Source organism: Trachypithecus francoisi, unplaced genomic scaffold (genome assembly GCF_009764315.1).
Source record: "Trachypithecus francoisi isolate TF-2019V2 unplaced genomic scaffold, Tfra_2.0 Lachesis_group13, whole genome shotgun sequence".
Taxonomy (NCBI): domain Eukaryota; kingdom Metazoa; phylum Chordata; class Mammalia; order Primates; family Cercopithecidae; genus Trachypithecus; species Trachypithecus francoisi.
Window position 1 is genome coordinate 92,311,825 of NW_022681458.1, and position 20,341 is coordinate 92,332,165.

The 20,341-nt window shown below is 39.7% G+C and overlaps 1 long non-coding RNA gene across 1 annotated transcript in view; it reads right to left on the reverse strand.

Moving 5' to 3' along the window:
• Positions 1-190: 190 nt before the first annotated feature.
• LOC117095402 overlaps positions 191-20,341 on the reverse strand; it is a 31,415-nt gene continuing 11,264 nt past the window's right edge. Inside the window, exon 3 of the long non-coding RNA XR_004441959.1 lies at positions 191-373. This is a non-coding gene — a long non-coding RNA (uncharacterized LOC117095402). The remainder of the gene's footprint in view (positions 374-20,341) is intronic.

The following is a 20,341-nucleotide window of genomic DNA, read 5'->3' on the forward strand; positions in this document are numbered from 1 at the left end:
CTTCTACACTTTCAGTTGATAAGAGTTCCGTAGAGTTTATAAACCCCTTTGAAATTGATTAGCACAGTAGCTTTCAAACAGGCAATATTAGTTCCATTTTTCAGATGAATAAAATTAATAAAACATGACTAGACAATCGGATTTTTACTAGAGATAATTTTTATTATTGGAGTATATAAGAGTAGCTTAGTCCATTGGAGTACTATAACAAAATATCATAGACTGCATAGCATATGAACAACAGAAATTTGTTTTTCAACATTCTGAAGGCTGGAGGACCCAAGGTCAAGGCACTGGCAGATTCGGTGTCTGGCGAGGGCCTGTTTTCTCATACAAAGATGAAGCCTTTTGCTGTGTCTTCACTTGTCGTCACCTGATGGAAGGAGAGAGGAGTCTCGTTAGAGCTAAGGGCACTAATCCTATTCATGAAGGTTCCATCCTCATGGCCTAATCACCTCCCAAAGAGCCTACCTCCTAATGTATTACTTTAGGGGTTAAGATTTTAATATATGAATTTTAAGGGGACACAAACATTCAGACCATGGCAAGGAGTGAATGGCAATTAGTTCAAGAGCATAACTCCCTGGCAGGCCAGGCATTATGTTGATTAATAATCAATAGGGATGCTGCTCCTAGCAAGGTAAGAAAAACATATTTGGGGACAGAAGTAGTAACAATTTAGAGAGCACATAATGCTTAAATAATACAATTGCCCATCAGTTTCTGTTGTCTTTCTAACTTATTTCACTTAGCATAGAGATAAGGAAATTTGGAGAGAAAATGCTTTAATTGGATTGGAAATGCTAATCCTTTTTGAACATTTGGAATGATGTTAGTTATCTGGTTCTCCCAAGGAGTTATATTACTTAAGTGACTTCTCTCTGGAATGAAGAATTTTCAACAGAGGGAGTGAAATTCTTGGAAAATATGTATTTGGGAAAAAGAAAAAGTATTCTTGGTTTATTCTCTGAGTTGTTTTTGAACTTTGATTTTTTAAATTTAAAATTAAAAAAAATTATTAATTGAAATATAATTAAAATTCACCAGTTTTAGGTATGGTCCTATGAATTTTGGTACATAAATACATACATATAACCACCACCACATTCAAGACAAAACATTTCTATCAATCCTAAAGCGTGAACTTTGCTTTGAGTCAAGTTATTCTTAGTAAGTTTGTGTTTTAAAAATTTCTGAGAATCTGACAAATGCGATGGTCCTCTTCCTTGGAAAAGTGCGGAGATACACACAATATTACCTATTATTTCAGAGGAATGATGGAATCTAGCCCTGGCTCCCCAGATTCAGAAATAGAGTTTAAATTCTTTACAATTAGTGTCTTTATAAAATAACACATTTTCTTAGAAGTAGAAATCTTATTTTTCTATCTATCAATTGCCTGGAGAGCTGACTTATTTGTTGATGAATGATTTCTTAAATATAATCACTCATCTATACATGAAGATATATTAGGCTTCAAAATTTGTGGATATGTTAATGGTTAAATTCTTTCAAAATATTTCAACTTAACATGGACAGGGTTAATGCTAATATATTGGTCTGATTACACCAGTAACTAACATAGATTTACCAGGCAAGGTGCAGAGCACCCAGTTAAATTTGAATTTCAGATAAACAAATATTTTTCAGTATAAATATTCCCATGCATTGATAGTTCCCATAAAATTCAAATATGTCCCAATGCATAGGTCATACTTTTACTTAAAAAAAAAAAAAAACCCTATTAGTTGATTATCTAAATTCAAATTTAACTGGGTATCCTGAATTATTTTATGATTCCAGCTCTTTCCCATTGGCAAAGATATATTTTGTCATATTTTATTCACTTCCACCTTTGCCGTTGTCTGTTGAAAACCCTAGGATATAATAGATAGTCATAACATTCGCTAAATGAAAAAAGGTATTCAATTTCTAGGTGAGAGAGACTTTGTATTTGGTTCAAGTATTTCAAGGAACTTTCTAAGAATTCAATATAGGATTGAACTCCAAGCCAGTCTTAATTTTGAATAATTTTCCGCACATGCAAATTAAAATTAGAATCCACATCTTAACTCCAAAGCCCATGTTTCAACCTCTATTAGTGATTCTTGAAGAAAGACAGACTGCATTTTAGGGAGAATTTTAATTAATAGGGGCAGCATGAGGGGTGGGGAGTGGAAGAGTAGAGAGCTGCTGGAAGTTAGAGGGGAGAAGCCAGGGATGCTACATGTCCAGCAATACATGGGGACAATCTCACACAAGAAGGAACTGTTCTGGGTCTCACAGAGTTTTTGAGATTACTACCAGATATTCATGTCAGAAATAGACAAAAATTATCTAAACCTAGAATGTAACTCAAACTGGCATATATACACAAAATTTTGCATGGTTTTAATATTTTTTAAATTTTCCAGAAGTGAAACTGAAATGTAAGTCAAAAGAAGGTTATCCATAAAATTCTGACAAAAAATCCAACAGTGGATAAAATGCCAGGTGATATCGCAAATTGATGAAATGAGCAGAGTAAACCTGCACAGCCAGCTGGGAAATAATAGTTCTAGTGGCCCACAGGCAAGGTCTACAATCCAATTATGGCCCCATCCCAGGTGCAGTGTCGCACCACCTTCAGGCAGTTGTCTTCTCTGGCTTTACATCTTTGGGGACAATTCTGGGTCCTGTGGATGGCTAGAACTTCCAGAACAACAGCAGCAAGTCCAGAAATCTCTTGATTAGTTGGTTATTGGTTCATAATCCCAGTAGAAGAGCCTCCTTTTCCCCTGATATTTCCCTGGATGAAATTGCCTGCCTGGCTTTGCTCTTACATCTATGTCTTCAACTCTCATCTCAACAAGAACTTCAGACTAGCTAGGCACTGTGGCTCACACCTGTAATCCCAGCACTTTGGGAGGCTGAGGCAGGTGGATGGCTTGAGCTCAGGAGTTTGAGACCAGGCTGGCCAAAATGGTGAAGCCCCATCTTGACCAAAAACATATTAACTGGGCATGGTGGTACACATCTGTGGTCCCAGGTATTTGGGAGGCTGAGGTGAGAGGATCACTTGAGCCTGGGGGCAGGAGGTTGCAGTGTGCCTCTACACTCCCGCCCGGGTGAAAAAAAAAACAAAAGCAGGCCGGGCACGGTGGCTCATGCCTGTAATCCCAGCACTTTGGGAGGCCGAGACCAGCAGATCACAAGGTTAGAAGATTGAGACCATCCTGGCTAACAAGGTGAAACCCTGTCTCTACTAAAAGTGCAAAAAATTAGCTGGGCGTGGTGGCAGCTGCCTGTAGTCCCAGCTACTCAGGAGGCTGAGGCAGCAGAATGGCGTGAACACAGGAGATGGAGCTTGCAGTGAGCCGAGATGGCACCACTGCACTCTAGCCTGGGCCACAGAGTGAGACCCCATCCCCGCCCCCCACAAAAAAAAAAAAGCAAAAACTTCAGACTAGCTTCCACAGAGAGTGGACATGAGCAGAGGGTGGGACCAAATTTATCCCTATCTCCTTATTAAGAATGAACTATCTTACAGTTTTACTCTTTTTTGTTTGTTTTATTCTGGAACTTTCATAAGAGCTTTTTGCCATTTTAGAAAATGTTGTCATTGATGGTAATCTTTCTATGATACTTGATCCTTCTTTTTTTTTTTTTTTTTTTTTTTTTTTATTTTTTTTATTTTTATTTATTTATTTTTTAATTTTTTTTATTTTTAATTTTTTATTATACTTTAAGTTCTAGGGTACATGTGCATGACGTTTATATCATGTATAACTCCCCAATGCAATCCCTCCCTCCTCCCCCCTCCCCATGATAGGCCCCAGTGTGTGATGTTCCCCTTCCCGAGTCCAAGTGATCTCATTGTTCAGTTCCCACCTATGAGTGAGAACATGCGGTGTTTGGTTTTCTCTTCTTGTGATAGTTTGCTAAGAATGATGGTTTCCAGCTGCATCCATGTCCCTACAAAGGACGCAAACTCATCCTTTTTGATGGCTGCATAGTATTCCATGGTGTATATGTGCCACATTTTCTTAATCTCTGTCACAGATGGACATTTGGGTTGATTCCAAGTCTTTGCTATTGTGAATAGTGCCGCAATAAACAAACGTGTGCATGTGTCTTTGTAGTAGAGTAATTTATAATCCTTTGGGTATATACCCAGTAGTGGGATGGCTGGGTCATATGGTACATCTAGTTCTAGATCCTTGAGGAATCGCCATACTGTTTTCCATAATGGTTGAACTAGTTTACAATCCCACCAACAGTGTAAAAGTGTTCCTATTTCTCCACATCCTCTCCAACACCTGTTGTTTCCTGACTTCTTAATGATTGCCATTCTAACTGGTGTGAGATGGTATCTCATTGTGGTTTTGATTTGCATTTCTCTGATGGCCAGTGATGATGAGCATTTTTTCATGTGTCTGTTGGCTGTATGGATGTCTTCTTTTGAGAAATGTCTGTTCATATCCTTTCCCCACTTTTTGATGGGGTTGTTTGCTTTTTTCTTGTATATTTGTTTGAGTTCTTGGTAGATTCTGGATATTAGCCTTTGTCAGATGAGTAGGTTGCAAAAATTTTTTCCCATTCTGTAGGTTGCCTGTTCACTCTGATGGTAGTTTCTTTAGCTGTGCAAAAGCTCTTTAGTTTAATTAGATCCCATGTGTCAATTTTTGCTTTTGCTGCCGTTGCTTTTGGTGTTTTAGACATGAAGTCCTTGCCCATGCCTATGTCCTGAATGGTACTACCTAGATTTTCTTCTAGGGTTTTTATGGTATTAGGTCTAACATTTAAGTCTCTAATCCATCTTGAATTAATTTTTGTATAAGGGTAAGGAAAGGATCCAGTTTCAGCTTTCTACTTATGGCTAGCCAATTTTCCCAGCACCATTTATTAAATAGGGAATCCTTCCCCATTTCTTGTTTCTCTCAGGTTTGTCAAAGATCAGATGGCTGTAGTTGTGTGGTATTATTTCTGAGGACTCTGTTCTGTTCCATTGGTCTATATCTCTGTTGGGTACCAGTACCATGCTGTTTTGGTTACTGTAGCCTTGTAGTATAGTTTGAAGTCAGGTAGCGTGACGCCTCCAGCTTTGTCCTTTTGACTTAGGATTGTCTTGGCAATGCGGGCTCTTTTTTGGTTCCATATGAACTTTAAAGCCGTTTTTTTTCAATTCTGTGAAGAAAGTCATTGGTAGCTTGATGGGGATGGCATTGAATCTATAAATCACCTTGGGCAGTATGGCCATTTTCACGATATTGATTCTTCCTATCCATGAGCATGGTATGTTCTTCCATTTGTTTGTGTCCTCTTTGATTTCACTGAGCAGTGGTTTGTAGTTCTCCTTGAAGAGGTCCTTGACATCCCTTGTAAGCTGGATTCCTAGGTATTTGATTCTCTTTGAAGCAATTGTGAATGGAAGTTCATTCCTGATTTGGCTCTCTGCTTGTCTGTTACTGGTGTATAAGAATGCTTGTGATTTTTGCACATTAATTTTGTATCCTGAGACTTTGCTGAAGTTGCTTATCAGCTTAAGCAGATTTTGGGCTGAGACAATGGGGTTTTCTAATATACAATCATGTCATCTGCAAACAGGGACAATTTGACTTCTTCTTTTCCTAACTGGATACCCTTGATTTCTTTCTCTTGCCTGATTGCCCTAGCCAGAACTTCCAACACTATGTGAATAGGAGTGGTGAGAGAGGGCATCCCTGTCTTGTGCCAGTTTTCAAAGGGAATTTTTCCAGTTTTTGCCCATTCAGTATGATATTAGCTGTGGGTTTGTCATAAATAGCTCTTATTATTTTGAGGTACGTTCCATCAATACCAATTTATTGAGCGTTTTTAGCATAAAGGGCTGTTGAATTTTGTCAAAAGCCTTTTCTGCATCTATTGAGATAATCATGTGGTTCTTGTCTTTGGTTCTGTTTATATGCTGGATTACGTTTATTGATTTGCGAATGTTGAACCAGCCTTGCATCCCAGGGATGAAGCCCACTTGATCATGGTGGATAAGCTTTTTGATGTGCTGCTGAATCCGGTTTGCCAGTATTTTTGAGGATTTTTGCATCGATGTTCATCAGGGATATTGGTCTAAAATTCTCTCTTTTTGTTGTGTCTCTGCCAGGCTTTGGTATCAGGATGATGTTGGCCTCATAAAAGAGTTAGGGAGGATTCCCTCTTTTTCTATTGATTGAATAGTTTCAGAAGGAATGGTACCAGCTCCACCTTGTACCTCTGGTAGAATTCAGCTGTGAATCCATCTGGTCCTGGACTTTTTTTGGTGGGTAGGCTATTAATTATTGCCTCAATTTCAGAGCCTGCTATTGGTCTATTCAGGGATTCAACTTCTTCCTGGTTTAGTCTTGGGAGAGTGTAAGTGTCCAGGAAATTATCCATTTCTTCTAGATTTTCTAGTTGATTTGCGTAGAGGTGTTTATAGTATTCTCTGATGGTAGTTTGTATTTCTGTGGGGTCGGTGGTGATATCCCCTTTATCATTTTTTATTGCGTCTATTTGATTCCTCTCTCTTTTCTTCTTTATTAGTCTAGCTAGCGGTCTGTCAATTTTGTTGATCTTTTCAAAAAACCAACTCCTGGATTCATTGATTTTTGGGGTTTTTGTGTCTCTATCTCCTTCAGTTCTGCTCTGATCTTAGTTATTTCTTGCCTTCTGCTAGCTTTTGAATGTGTTTGTCTTGCCTCTCTAGTTCTTTTAATTGTGATGTTAGAGTGTCAATTTTAGATCTCTCCTGCTTTCTCTTTTTTTTTTTTTTTTTTTTTTTTTTTTTTTTTTTTTTTTTTTTTGAGGCGGAGTCTCGCTCTGTCACCGGACTGGAGTGCAGTGCCGGATCTCAGCTCACTGCAAGCTCCGCCTCCCGGTTCCACCATTCTCCTGCTCACCTCCGAGTAGCTGGACTAAGGCGCCTGCCACCTCGAGATTTTGTATTTTTAGTAGAGACGGGTTTCACCGTGTTAGCCAGGATGGTCTCGATCTCCTGACCTCGTGATCCCCCGTCTCGGCCTCCCAAAGTGCTGGGATTACAGGCTTGAGCCCCGCGCCCGGCTCTCCTTTTTCTCTTGTGGGCATTTAGTGCTATAATTTCCCTAGCTTTAAATGTGTCCCAGAGATTCTGGTATTTTGATCTTTGTTCTCATTGGTTTCAAAGACATCTTTATTTCTGCTTTCATTCGTTATGTACCCAGTAGTCATTCAGGAGCAGGTTGTTCAGTTTCCATGTTTGAGCTTGGATTGAGTTTCTTAGTCCTGAGTTCTAGTTTGATTGCACTGTGGTCTGAGAGACAGTTTGTTATAATTTCTGTTCTTGTACATTTGCTGAGGAGTGCTTTACTTCCAATATGTGGTCAATTTTGGAATAAGTGCGATGTGGTGCTGAGAAGAATGTATATTCTGTTGATTTGGGGTGGAGAGTTCTATAGATGTCTATTAGGTCCGCTTGGTGCAGAGATGAGTTCAATTCCTGGATATCCTTGTTAACTTTCTGTCTCGTTGATCTGTCTAATGTTGACAGTGGAGTGTTGAAGTCTCCCATTATTATTGTATGGGAGTCTAAGTCTCTTTGTAGGTCTCTAAGGACTTGCTTTATGAATCTGGGTGCTCCTGTATTGGGTGCATAGATATTTAGAGAGTTAGCTCTTCCTGTTGAATTGATCCCTTTACCATGATGTAATGGCCTTCTTTGTCTCTTTTGATCTTTGATGGTTTAAAGTCTGTTTTATCAGAGACTAGGATTGCAACCCCTGCTTTTTTTTGTTCTCCATTTGCTTGGTAGATCTTCCTCCATCCCTTTATTTTGAGCCTATGTATGTCTCTGCATGTGAGATGGGTCTCCTGAATACAGCAGACTGATGGGTCTTGACTCTTGATCCAGTTTGCCAGTCTGTGTCTTTTAATTGGAGCATTTAGTCCATTGACATTTAAGGTTAATATTGTTATGTGTGAACTTGATCCTGTCATTATGATATTAACTGGTTATTTTGCTCGTTAGTTGATGCAGTTTCTTCCTAGCCTCGATGGTCTTTACATTTTGGCATGTTTTTGCAATGGCTGGTACCGCTTGTTCCTTTCCATGTTTAGGGCTTCCTTCAGGGTCTCTTGTAAGGCAGGCCTGGTGGTGACAAAATCTCTAAGCATTTGCTTATCTGTAAAGGATTTTATTTCTCCTTCACTGATGAAGCTTAGTTTGGCTGGATATGAAATTCTGGGTTGAAAATTCTTTTCTTTAAGAACGTTGAATATTGGCCCCCACTCTCTTCTGGCTTGTAGAGTTTCTGCCGAGAGGTCTGCTGTTATTCTGATGGGCTTCCCTTTGTGGGTAACCCGACCTTTCTCTCTGGCTGCCCTTAAGATTTTTTCCTTCATTTCAACTTTGGTGAATCTGGCAATTATGTGTCTTGGAGTTGCTCTTCTGGAGGAGTATCTTTGTGGCATTCTCTGTATTTCCTGAATTTGAATGTTGGCCTGCCCTACTAGGTTGGGGAAGTTCTCCTGGATGATATCCTGAAGAGTGTTTTCCAACTTGGTTCCATTTTCCCCCTCACTTTCAGGCACCCCAATCAGACGTAGATTGGTCTTTTTACATAATCCCATACTTCTTGCAGGCTTTGTTCATTTCTTTTTCTTCTTTTTTTTTGGTTTCTCTTCTCGCTTCATTTCATTCATTTGATCCTCAATCGCTGATACTCTTTCTTCCAGTTGATCGAGTCGGTTACTGAAGCTTGTGCATTTGTCACGTATTTCTCGTGTCATGGTTTTCATCTCTGTCATTTCGTTTATGATCTTCTCTGCATTAATTAATCTAGCTGTCAATTCTTCCACTTTTTTTTCAAGATTTTTAGTTTCTTTGCGCTGGGTACGTAATTCCTCCTTTAGCTCTGAGAGGTTTGATGGAGTGAAGCCTTCTTCTCTCATCTCGTCAAAGTCATTCTCTGACCAGCTTTGATCCGTTGCTGGCGATGGGCTGCGCTCCTTTGCAGGGGGATGCGCTCTTATTTTTTGAATTTCCAGCTTTTCTGCCCTGCTTCTTCCCCATCTTTGTGGTTTTATCTGTCTCTGGACTTTGATGATGGTGACGTACGGATGGGGTTTTGGTATAGGTGTCCTTCCTGTTTGATAGTTTTTCCGTCTGACAGTCAGAAGGACTGTCTGTTGGTCTGTTGGAGATTGCTTGAGGTCCACTCCAGACCCTGTTTGCCTGGGTATCAGCAGCAGAAGTTGCCGAAGATAGAATATTGCTGAACAGCGAGTGTACCTGTCTGATTCTTTCTTTGGAAGTTTCCTCTCAGGGGTGACGCCACCCTGTGAGGTGTGGGGTGTCAGACTGCCCCTAGTGGGGGATGTCTCCCAGCTAGGCTACTCAGGGTCAGGGACCCACCTGAGCAGGCAGTCTGTCCGTTCTCGGATCTCAACCTCCGCGTTAGGAGATCCACGGCTCTCCCCAAAGCTGACAGACAGAGTCGTTCGCGTCTGCACCGCCCCCGCTCTTTCCCCTAATGGGCTGCAGCTGTGCGCTGTCCGCAGAGGTAGAGTCTACAGAGACAGGCAGGCTTCCTTGAGCTGCTGTGAGCTCCACCCTGTTCGAGCTTCCCAGCGGCTTTGTTTACCTACTTAAGCCTCAGCAATGGCGGGCGCCCCTCCCCCAGCCTCGCTGCTGCCTTGCGGATAGATCTCCGCAGACGGCTGTGTTAGCAGTGAGGGAGGCTCCGTGGGCGTGGGACCCTCCCAGCCAGGTGTGGGATATATTCTCCTGGTGTGCCTGTTTCCTTAAAGCGCAGTATTGGGGTGGGAGTTACCGATTTTCCAGGTGTTGTGTGTCTCAGTTCCCCTGGCTAGGAAAAGGGATTTCCTTCCCCCTTGCACTTCCAGGTGAGGCGATGCCTCGCCCTGCTTCAGCTCACGCTGGTCAGGCTGCAGCAGCTGACCAGCACCGATTGTCCGGCACTCCCTAGCGAGATGACCCCAGTACCTCAGTTGAAAACGCAGAAATCACCGGTCTTCTGTGTCACTCGCGCTGGGAGTTGGAGACTGGAGCTGCTCCTATTCGGCCATCTTGCTCCGCCCCCGATACTTGATCCTTCTATTTAGCAATCTGTATCTGTTCAATTCAAATTCTACATGGAGAAGAAAATGTTTCATTTTATTTTCTATTTAAACCACATTGAAATATTATATTATCATAAATTTATTTATTTATAATATAGATGTGATGTTATTTTCTTTTTAAAAATTATGTGTACTTTGCAATATTTATTGAAAGCTGCCGCTCTGAGTTATCTGATGAGAATACTTCTTTTAAAGAGTACCAGCCAATCTGAACAATGTCTGACATTCAGTTAATTACATTATAAATCACTAGTTGTTAGATTAATTAGCCATGGTATAAAATTATAGCTGAAAAAAATACCAAAAAATAATAGTAGTAAATAATATTTTTGACACACATTTCCTAGGAAAACCCTGTAAACATTTAGAGAAACCATTTGCAATTTTACTTGTTATGAATATCTCTTAAAGTGTTCTTAAGTAAAAAACAACATTTCTTATAATCTCAATGAATACTTTCAGCATACATAATATTTGGATAGAGAACTCAAGAAGAGGTAAGGATTTCTTATGGGAAGGCTTGAGGTTGCATTGGTTAAATGACAACCCTAGTTTTTTTTTTTGGACAAAATCTTGCTCTGTCACCAGGCTGGAGTGCAGTGGCACAAATCTCAGCTCACTGCAGCCTCCGCCTCCTGGTTTCAAGTGATTCACCTGTCTCAGCCTTCCAAGTAGCTGAGACTACAGGTGTGCACCACCACACCTGGCTAATTTTTGTATTTTTAGTAGAGATGGGGTTTCACCATGTTGGTCAGGCTGGTCTCGAACTCCTGACCTTGTAATCTGCCCACCTGGCCTCTCAAAGTGCTGGGATTACAGGTGTGAGACACTGTACCCGGCCAGCCCTGATTCTTATAAAATGCCAGTGGACACATCTGGACCAAATATAATGGGGAAAGGTGACACCTTCTCAGAACTGCTCAGGCCACTTGTGTATTTTATTAGCTAAAGGATGCAAAGGGGCATAGTGATTAAGAACCTCATTTGGAGTTGGACAGCACTAAGCGTGAGTTCCAGGTGTGCCACTTCATGGGACTTTAAATATTTTACTTAGTCTCTCTGAAGTTCAATGTTCTCTTCTGTAAGTAAAAATACTTATAGGCCCTACCTTCTATCCTTATAGAAAGTAACACACTTAAGGGCTACATTAATCTGCACACACTGCCATAGCAAAATACCATAGACTGGTGCCTTAAACAACAGAAATTTATTTTCTTACAATTGTGGAGGCTGGGAAGTCCAACATCAAAGTGCTGACCAATTCAATATCCAGTAAGGGCTCTGGAAACTGAATTGACCAGCTCTTTGATCTTGGACTTCCCAGCCTCCAGAACTGGCTTGCAGACGGCTGACTTCTCCCTGTGTCTTCTCATGGCCTCTTCTCTATTTCTCACTCACTCTCTCTCTCTCTTTCTCTTTCTCTGTCTCTGTCTCTCTCTCTCTCTGTGTGTGTGTGTGAGAGAGAGAGAGAGACAGACAGACAGACACAGCTGTCTTCTTATGAGGACACTAATCTTATCAGATCAGGACTCTACCCTTATGACCTCATTTGACCTTCATTATCTCTTCAAAGGCCTTATCTCCCAATACAGTTACATGGGAGTTTAGGGCTTCAACAGATGAATTTGGGGTTGGGGAGAGGGGACACAATTCAGTTCATAGCACAGAGCCAGACTATTAGTTGCACTATTAAACATTGGTTATTACTAATATCAGATGCCTAATCTAACACAACTTATTATCCTTCTTTTAAACATAAAAAAACTGAGGCTTATAAAGCTTCACTCACATCCTTGGGTTATACACACACTAGTACAAGCATCCAGGCAGTGATGATACCAGAATTTAAAGTTAGTTCAGGTTGATGGCAATATTCATGCTCGTTTCACTCCACACTAGATTGCTTTACAGAATAATGGTACTTTAATTCTTATGAATAATTAACATTCTTCCAATACTCTATAATTTGTAAAGTGTTTTCCCAGTCTTTAATGTTCCTGTGGAGGAGGCCTTGGGCTGGTTAAAAAGGAAAGAAAGGGAGGACTGAGGTGAAGGAGGGGGGCAAACAGGGACAAAAGAGCTACAAGAAAGAAGGTTTCATTCGAAGAAAGCAGGTAAAACAAAACTTAAATGACTTCTCAGGGCCAGAGAGGCAGCAAAAGATGAAGAAAGGGGGACTCAAAGAAACAACAGCCTTTACAAGAAAACAGCAAAGCAAGAAATGAGAGTAGAGTTGGCATCAGGGACTATAGGTAGAGCCTACAGTCAGATGCCTCAAGTAACACAAACACGCTGAGAATGGTTCAGCAAGAATTGCAATTGCTGTAGTCAATTAGAAATGGGAAGTGGGCAAGAAGTTTGTTCTGCATGAAAGAGAAGTCCATTGTTGCTATGATCATGGTGGGTGGTTTACGGTGCTGATCTGTAGTCAACTTGTCTGGATTGCACTCTGCCTTCATCTTTTCTAGCTGTGTGACCTTGGGGAATATTGACTTCCCTAGCTGCAGTATGGGAATGTTGATGCCCCCTATCTCATAATGTTGGTGAATTAAATAATATACTGAGGGTTATGTGCTTAGCACTCTACCAAGGACACAGTAAAAGCAGCATAGTGAAGTTCTAGCAATGATGATGAGGAGGAGGAGGAAGAATTTTATCCCTAAAATAATTCCTGTCTGACTAATGTGAGACATTATGTGCATTGCAGTTGTGACTGTGTCTCTTACACTCCAGGTGACAGGAGAGAAGGTACAATATTTCTGTAAAACATCATTATTTGCATTTGACCTTTTCTAGGAAGTACTCAGGAAGACTTAACAGAGACAGTGCCTTAGTTAGTGAAAACAGGTTCCATTAGAAGTTCAGGCGAGCAGAGCAATGCGATTAGGCTGAGCTAGGGGACAAGGGTTAACAGGACTTTCTGAGGAAACATCGTCTGTCATTCTTTTGTTCTCCTGTCCTGCCTATCCACACACACTTATGGAAGTCCCCTTTTCTGGGCCAGAGGTTAGTGACTGTCTCCCACAGTGAACTGCTTGCCACCCTCAGGAATATTGGTCCCAACATTAGTGAAAGAGAAAGTGAGAGAGCCAGAGCAGGAAGAAAGGAGAAAGAAGAAAAAGAGGAGAGGAAGAAAAGGAATAAATCAGAGATCACTCAGAAAGATTCTCATAGCCAGAACTTCGTGAGAAAGGGCTGAAATATTCATAGCTGAAAATTTCATAGCTGAAAATACTGAAATACTTCTGAGGACTTGCTGCTGAAAAGGTCAGGAAATGGATCATCAACTCAGATCTACAAATTCAAAATTATACTTGCTCATTGTACTAAGTCTTGCTTTTCCCCCCGCAAAGTGTGGGAATACACAGAATGCCAGATGGAGCATGGGTCTCTTTCAACTCCCAGCTCTTGTGGTGGTTGAAGATGGCTGTGTGGTTGCTCCACCGTGGTTGCTTAGATGACTAAAGGCTTTATTTGGAAAAAGTAATGATAGTTACAGTCTCGTGTAGTATCATGTTACAAATGAAACTCATTCATTGAACACCAAAACTGTATGGTTAAATATGCTTGAAAGATTGTCTGTAAAATAAAAAGGTTAACTTCATAGTTTATCTGTTCCTTATACATTGCATATCTGTACATAAAGTTTTCTACATTTAAGCTATAATGTTTTCCTAAATGTGCATCATGGAAACAGTAAATCCAGATACTTCATTCCATGTATAATTGAGGTCAGCCTCTGCAGAAAACTGGGACGTCTCAATTATATAATCCCCGTCCAGTCCACACCATCCTTGTTATTTACAGTGTCAATCTCATTCTATATTGCCCATCTCTAAAATAATAAATATCATAGGTAGTTGTCATATATAAACCTTGATGATTTCTTATTTTAATTAAAAGAATTTTAAAGTGTTGATGCAAGGTAACATTGATGATGTCAAACAGAATACAATTCTTGAATAAAGCAAGCCAGAAATCTTACATGAGACTATCTTTAGAAAACAACTATTGTGATCATATATCCTCTAGTAAGATGTTCACGTTTAATTCAAATGGTCAAGAAGTCTGAGTATCTTTTATTTCCTGAAGGGATGTATATATTTGAAATCTGGCAGAACTCACTGAATGTCAGTGCATTAGATATAGGGGGAAGAACAATGAAGAAAAAGAAAATATATGAAAATAGACAGACGATTTTGGGAAGCTTACATGCCTTGGGGGAAAAGAGCTATGAAATAGCTGCTAGCACCCTTGAAAATACTGCTTATGTGCCTCATTATGCCACCTAGATTTCCAGCCTGTCACATTCAATGAGGTCTTTGTGAGCCCATGATGCTAGGGCTGTCAGCCTGATATTCTATAATTTGGAAAGACTGCCACCCCTGCCATTTTGTAATGCTTCCTGAAAAGCAATAGAGGAACCCTGCTGGATATTCTCTCTAACTTCATTTAATAAGAGTATTTCATGGTTTCAGTAAGAACAGCTCTGTGTGCTGGGGCATCCAGTCATCCTCAGCACCATTCATGCTGCTGCTGCTTCTTCCTTTTTTTTTTTTTTTTTTTTTCAATTAATAGGCCTCAGCATGGAAAATCGCATTTGATTCAATTCGTAGAAATTAATGGTATATATAATGTCCCCAAATTCACCACCCTAGTTGCACCTTCTACAATCAGCCTCATCCATTCTCTCAGTTCTGTAGCCTCTCCCCTGAGATGCTGATTGCACATGTTAGGCCATTTTTGGAGAGCTAGATGTGTCTTCTTAGAGAAAGTGCACATTGTCTAGGAGTGGGGCAACAGCTGCTTAATGCATCTTGTAGTTCTCCATGGAATGACTGGAATTCTGTCTAGCTCCAGAAGGAACAGTGAATCCCTCTTTCTCCTAACATGTGCTTCTTGATGCAGGATTGAGTGGAACTTGTTTCCCTGGAGTGCCCCTAGATTCTGTTCTAGCCTTGGTTTGAGGGCAAATCACTGATGAGGTAGGGACTGGCAGATGCATCTAATGAAGCTTCCAGAAGCCTGGTAGGAAAACAAGGTCAGCAAGGAGTGAAGTGCTGTGATTTGGTGCCTGAAGGAACTATAAGGTGACCGTGAGGGCCCTACACTATGGGAATCAGTAAGATGTGAGATCATCTAGAGAGCTACTTTCCTAAAGAGGAAGAGGATAGATCACTTTCCTTCCTTCTTTCAACATCCTCCCCAAGCTTCTCTTTTCTTTAGAGAATGACAGCCACCTCCACCCACCACCCACCGCCCACCTCCCTTGGAGGACTATAGAATCAGGTATTTTTAACAGATTTACAGAAACCGTTTTGACGATAGGGCTCATATTCTCCCATCTGACTTTGGCAGGTGTAATATATGTTTGGCAGAGGGATAAACTGGGTCTTGCGTCTTTGAAGAGATGCTGATGGGATCAAAGCAGAATGACCACAGAGGAAGGAAAGAGAAGACAAGAGAGTCTTAGTACAGCACTCAAGTCCCAGCACCAAATTATTTCGGGAACAGCATCTTCCTCTTCCTGCCTGTTCTCTCAATGTGTGTCCTTGTTTTCTTGCCTCACACAAACATTCAGATGTCCTCAATGCCCTCAGTTCATTTCTGTTCCTAGCTAGCCAAGAATAATTATTTCTGTTCACATTTTCCTCTTACTGTGGCCTCTCTCACATCATGAGGTTACACTGTTACATTCCAAGGACTATGCACTTGATTTAGGTATATTTGCTAGGAATATCGTCCTCCCTGCTGGAAGAGAACTCTCTCATTTGCCGTCCTGTGCTCTCCCCCCCGCCCTCAACATTTTCCCTCTAGTTTAGTACAAAGAATCTGCAATCTGCTTTCAGTCATCACTGTTGACACACCAGAGAAATATGACTCTAATTTTTCAAAGAAAATATGAATCACGTAGTGTTCCCCACACAGACAGTACCCTCCTCTGTTAGCTAGCTGTACAATCTAAAATTCTGAGCATTACTTTTCATACAAGCAATGGTCAGATTATTGGGACTGTACAGAGCAGAGCGCTACAGCACCAGGATATGACCTCATCTGCTCTAAGGAATTAAGTGGGGTTGAGCTGTGTTCATGTTTGGAGGAGCACACTTCCAGTGGCGAGAAGCCCAGGAAGGGTCAGCAATTTCTCATTCTGGACAACAGCCTGCTTCTTTGGCCAGAACACTTCAATTGAAAATTAATATGCAATGATAGGCTCATTATTGTCACAGAAAACTGCTTAATAGAGAATAAACTCTGTTTTTTACTACCAAACAACTAAATGGCATAGAAAAAGAAACACCAACTAAATGGCATAGAAAAAAGTTAATTCATGGTTCATTTTTGTGGGTGACATGGACAATGTAAATAATGGAAATAAGGTTTGTTTCCAAATTAACAACTTCTAAAGCATGTGTTATGGTCAGAACAGTTTTGGCTTTTTTTGTGTGTGTGTGCGTGTAGTGCTTTGCATGGAAATGTCCTGATGTTGCCCCTGTCATTGCAAGACCTTGAATATCCTTGATTCATCCAGATAACTATTTCCAAAGCCTTCCAGTAAAATACAGAATGATTGCTAATGAGAATTAACTATTAAACTATTGGGACGGTACTCAGGAACCAGAATATTGCATGAACCAAAGCATCCCATTCTCTAGCCCCTCAAATGAAAGGAATTTATTGTCTTTTGATGACAAGGCAGAGGAATGACATATGAAACAGCAGAAGGTGAATATTCAAGAGCAGCACTTAAGCCTCAATCCTGTCATTACACTCTGCCTACTGAAGGTTCCCACAAAAATCACTTGGACTCAACTCTCTCAGTCTCTCATTACTCATTGGTTACTGCTTCAAGGCTTTTTATCTGACCCACTGTGAGGGGGATGCATTCCAAAGCTGAGAAAATTATTTCCCTTGAGCGTGTTCAGGTGGGTGGGTGAATTTATAGTTGCAGGCGTTCAAGAACGTATCAGTGACAGCAAGATTCCTGCAGGTTCATTTCAGCTGCTGAAGAAATGAGTCTGCTGAATATTGATTCCGTTTTGCTTTAGGTGTTGCCCTTGGAGGCAGTCACCATCCACAAACATGCACATAAACTCATACTCATGCAGCCCACACAGCAACAGCACATTGCTCTTAGGTAGATCAGGCAGTTACATCTTCTGGAATCGACGCTGGGCAGAGAACTATTCTAGACTGTGTGTGTGTGCTGGGGGAGGATGGAGAGTAATTACACGGAAAATAGAGAACATGTTTTAGTAATTTGAAGGTATTGATGGTTTAACAAGAAACATAAAATTAAAACCTACTAGTACATACAAATAAAATGGGCAATAAAATATACGCATAAACAACTGAACCAGCACAGTGACAATACTGGCATTTTTGTATGAAGAAATCCTAAACATTTTCATATGAAGAAAAGGTAAAGAAGCAGAAATTAAAAGGATAACGTGAAGACCATAGGTAGCATGTCAGGCCTGTGGTAAATCTTAGAAGAGATGAACAAAAAGCTAATATTTTTCTAGTCTTAGAGGAAAGACATGAAGTCAGTGTAGTTAAGACAAATGAATGCCGTGGGGCAGCCTATCCAAGACTGTTGTTCTTAAAATCCATGCAACGTTCAGAGGTATTTCCCCTATTTTTTGGAAAATAAATTCTGGTTTCAGAAAGCAACAAACAATATTCTCTCTTAGAGATTAATGAAGAGTATCAACATCTTAAAGGCCCTGGAGATTCTTCTATAATACAGCTCTCCAGCTGTAACTATTTTTAGTTTCATGTTCCCCAAACTTCTTTGATTAGAAGGGCTTATTTTTGTGGTCCCAGGAATATTGTAGGAATCTTTTATGACACACAGTTGGGGAAGCAAATAGAATGGAATTATCAAAGATGATGTTGAGTACATATATCTTCCTTTTTCCCTTGCTAGTAGAACCATGGAAATACTTTTCCCAATGGCCTCAAGAACTTGCAAGTTTCTATCTTGTTCATCAACTTATCTTTAAAAAAAAATCTTTCGAGTCAAGTTAATACGATTATTTCATTTCAGAAACATTTGGGACCTGATTGCCTTTATCAAACAAGCTCCCATAATATGTTGAACATATTTGCTATAGTTTGCACTGAATCATCAAAAGGAACACTGTGGTAAAGAATACATTATGCTGTCTAGAAGCATTTTACATTGAGGAGCATGAAATCAGGAACCTGAGAGATCACTCTTCAAAGAACTACAATGCAATTATAGTTCAAGGTTGTGTGTTATTTTAATGCATTCATTTATGATACCTCAAGAAGAAGGTAGCTGAAATGATTTTTGTTAATCACAGCTTATCATCAAACTGAGTTACTTCTTGTTTGTCACAGATTTGGTAATACTTGTTCAGTTGTCTCTAGTCTAAATGCATATAGAGATCCTAGTAATAACAAGCTTAGGAACTGGCTACTGGAGACAGAAGTCACAAACAATGTTTATCACTAGATTCTTTTAAAAGAGGGAGTGTAGGCTGTGTCCTCAGGCCAGAATTCACAACATCCTATAAAAGTGGAAGCAATTTTTCTCATGAATTAAGAGTAGGTTATCTTAGGACAATCAGGTAACAATTAACCTCAACTTTTTGACTAGCACCTAGATAGTATTTAGTGAATTATATCAGTGAGAGATAACCAATTCCATGTTTATGATATTATCAGGCTCCATGTTTTTATGTGTGTAATTTCTTGTTAGAAATTCAAGCCCATCGCTTCTAAGTCAGTGAACACATTATGCATGTTTCTCTTATTTTGAAGTATTTAATGATATATAGTAGGTAAGGAAGATTCAGATATAAAACCTCAAAGTTGAAATATTTGTAAAGGGGACAAATTTGACTCCCTAAATATGAAATTAAAACCTCCTCACTATAAAACAGCCTATAAGAGGATGTGAAAAGACAAAACTGTGTAAAAGAAAATATGTGCATCAAATATCATCATCAAAGGCTAATATCCCAACTATTGGAAGAGTTGCTACAATACAGTAAGAAACAGACAAACAATATAACACAAAAAGGAAGTAGGGTATAACAAAAAGTTCAGACAAAAAGATACAGGTAGTTTATCAACATGTAGGACAATGTTCCACCTTTCTGGTGGTCATTTAAATGCAAATTAAATCAACAGTGAGATATAATTTTAGCCTTATCAGATTAGTAAAAGTCCAGTATTTTTGAAAGTACTTTTAAAGCTGCTGGAATCTCAACCAAAAGAGTTGAGAGGGCAACTTTCCAATAGTTATACGTTTATGTAGTATTTAAACCCTTTGACTTAACAATTCTATTCCTACTAATTAATTTTACAGAAATATTTTCTAGAGTGTTTATAAAAGTGTTCAGAAATAACGATGTCCCCTGAAGGATAATTTTTAATAATAGAAATGCAGCATTATTTGTAGTAACAAAAATTTGAAAATAACCTAAATTCCTATATTGAATATGTTATAGTTGATTCATAGAGTAAGAAGACTAATAAGCCATTAGAAAGAATCAGGATTTGCATAATCTAACAAGGAAACATATCTATAACATATTGCTAAGTGTAAAACAGCAATGACAAGCAGTTCATATAGTTTTATTTTTTAGATAAATACATGTTTGTGTGTGTACACACGTGTAAATGATGTAGTAATGAATTTCTTTTTTGTTTTTCTACACATATTTTATTTTTCAACATTTTATAGAAAACCTTGTTTTTAAAAAAAGCAAAATAAAATACTCAAGCAAAACCACCTCAGATGGAATAGTGATGGAAGGATGCCATATGGCTAGCCTTAAATGTCTTTTTAAAGTAATTTCCCAAGTCAAACTGTAGGCATGATCTAGGGGATTAGAAGTGCATTAGTCCCAAAACTCAGCTATCATTTCTCCATCGCTGCTCCATGGATGGCATCTCATCTTTTCCTTGGACTACTGCCTTGACCTTTAAACTGGTCTCTCTGCTTCCACTGTTGATTCATTGCAACAACCCATTCTCAACATAGCAGGTCGAATAGGCTTTCCAGCATTTCAATGATATGCTTTCTGTTGCACTCAAGATAAAACCCCAAATCCTTAACCTACCCTGTAAGGACCTCTGTTTTCTTGTCTTCCCCAGTTTTCCAGCCTCCTCCGATTGTATGCTACTCCTGCTTCACTAGGGTCCAGCCCTCTGGCCCCTTTCATTTATTCAACGGCACTCAGTTCTCTCCTGC